The sequence below is a fragment of the Carlito syrichta genome, unplaced genomic scaffold (genome assembly GCF_000164805.1).
Source record: "Carlito syrichta isolate Samal-C Ts95f unplaced genomic scaffold, Tarsius_syrichta-2.0.1 Scaffold309286, whole genome shotgun sequence".
NCBI lineage: Eukaryota > Metazoa > Chordata > Mammalia > Primates > Tarsiidae > Carlito > Carlito syrichta.
Genome location: NW_007253382.1, coordinates 267,999 through 270,285, shown reverse-complemented (window position 1 = coordinate 270,285; position 2,287 = coordinate 267,999).

Genomic DNA, 2,287 nt, shown 5'->3' with positions numbered 1-2,287 from the left:
AGCACTTTGGGAGGCTGAGGTGAGTGGATTGCCTGAGCCCGCGAGTTCGAGACCCGCCTGAACAACTTGGCGAGACCTCCCCTCTACAATAACGTAAAAAATTAGCCAGGTGTGGTAGTACACACCTGTAGTTCCAGCTACTTGCAAGGTTGAGGCAGAAGGATCGCCAGAACCCAACAGTGGCTGCTCCCGGCCACTGCACTCCAGTCTGAGTGACAGAGTGAGACCACAACTCATAAAAAATTTTTTTTTTACTTAATTCAGGATTAGGTAGATAACCGGTCATCGTACAAAGCGTGGGTTTTACTTTGGTTCCCAATTCACCTGGTTACCTTACTATTTTAATTACAGAAAATGTTGACAAATACTGATAAGCCAGAGACTTCAGAGCAGATTTACTTACCCAAATAGGCTATCTGGAATCAAGTAAGTATCCTGCAAGACAAGACAATAATCTATGAATACAGCAGAATAGAGCACCAAGTTTCTCCTTATCATGTAAGATAAATTACGACCTAGGTTCAATGCTGTATAAGGCTGTTTCCTGCATGGTTTGTCTCCTCAGTCATTGTCCAGAGGACTCTGAGAAGTTGTAGGAATATGCAGGCGCAGACTCAAGGCCCAGCTTCATCTCCAACGTTGTGGAAAGGGACTGTACATCATGGGGCAGAGCCCTGTGCTCCCATTCGCCACCTGGACAGAGCCTGGGGAGAGTGACCTCCCAGGTTATCCACGTTGGTTAATATTCACTGCAATTCATGTAACTTACAAACAACCGGCTGGGCACAATTTCCTGTAGACTCTCCCTCCCTGGGTAACCACGTTTCCCCACATTCTAAACTCCAAAAACGCAATCAGAATGTGGTTTCAATCTACAGACAATCTGTGCTATATCAGTAACTTGACTTAGCTTTCAGCCAGGAACCCCAAGCAAACTTACATACAAAACCAGTACTCTAGGAAGGTAATGGTAGAAGCAGACAGAGTAACCTGTCTCACATATTCTAAATTAGAATAGAGCCACGTGCAGTCCTTGAATTACCTCAAAACAAGGAAACAAGTGGTATATTTACTAGCCATCCTGCCTCAAAATTACAAAAGCTCGTCAACGCGTGTCGGGGTCCTCAACAAAACCTCTGGGATCAATCCCATGGAGAATAACGTGCATGCCGGGAGGCAGGAAGACAGATCGCGCAGTAGGCGATCGTGGGTCCCTGGAATCTTGTCCGCACCTTTTTGTTTTGTTCCGAGTTGGAGTCTCACTCTGTCGCCCAGACTGGAGTGCAGTGGCCGCTCCCGGCCACCACAGCCTCCACCTGCTGGGCTCCGGCGATCCTTGCGCCTCAACCTTTCAAATAGCTGGAACTACTAGGGAACGCTACCACACCAGACTAATTTTTTGATTTATTATAGAAACGAGGTCTCGCTAATTTGTTCGGGCTGGTCTCGAACCCGCGGGTTCAGGAAATACACTCGCCTCGGCCTCAAAAAGTGCTGGGATTTCAGGCTGAGCCACCGAGCCCGACTTTAGCGTCCAGGTGATTCGGGTGGCCGCCTTGCAGGCCCTAGGGCCTCCATTGCCGGCCCAGATCCGTCTAACGCTCCTCTGAGGGTGGCATGGATGCCGCCAAAAGCAAACTTCTAAATAAAACCGTCCTCACAGGAAAGCCCGGTGGCCGAAACGAGGTACTACACCCCCGGCTTAAGGAATAAGACAAGTCAAAATACTTACCTCCCAGACAAAGCACCGACTGCAACCCTTGCAGCAAAAGACCGTGGGCCACACAGGCAGCCTTATTTATACCTAACAGAGTGCCCGGAAGTCAAGGAATGGCTAGTGCGTCTGCGCAAGAACATGCGCAGTTAGAGAACCGGAGACTCACTAATGCTTCCTGCTTCCGCCCCACCCGTGTCTGGCTCGGAGTCCTATGGCGGTCGTCGAGCCTTCTCGCGAGACCTTTCTGGAATACTGAATAACAAAAATAGGCTTGTAGGTGTGGGACTGGAAATTACGGTAGACTGGGAAGTTTGCTTCAGCTACAGTCTCTGCACCCAATCTGTAGTCGATGCCGTTAGGTAGAGTGACCCAAAAACTTTCTAATGATAAGAATGCAAGGTTAAAAAAACAAAAAAAGACAGCCGGGCTCGGTGGGTCAGCCTGTAATTCCGCACCTTGGGAGGCTGAGGTGGGTGGATTTCCTGAGCCCGTGGGTTCGAGACCCGACTGGGCAACTTGGCGAGACCTCATCTCTACAATAAGTCAAAAATTAGCCGGGCGTGGTAGCGC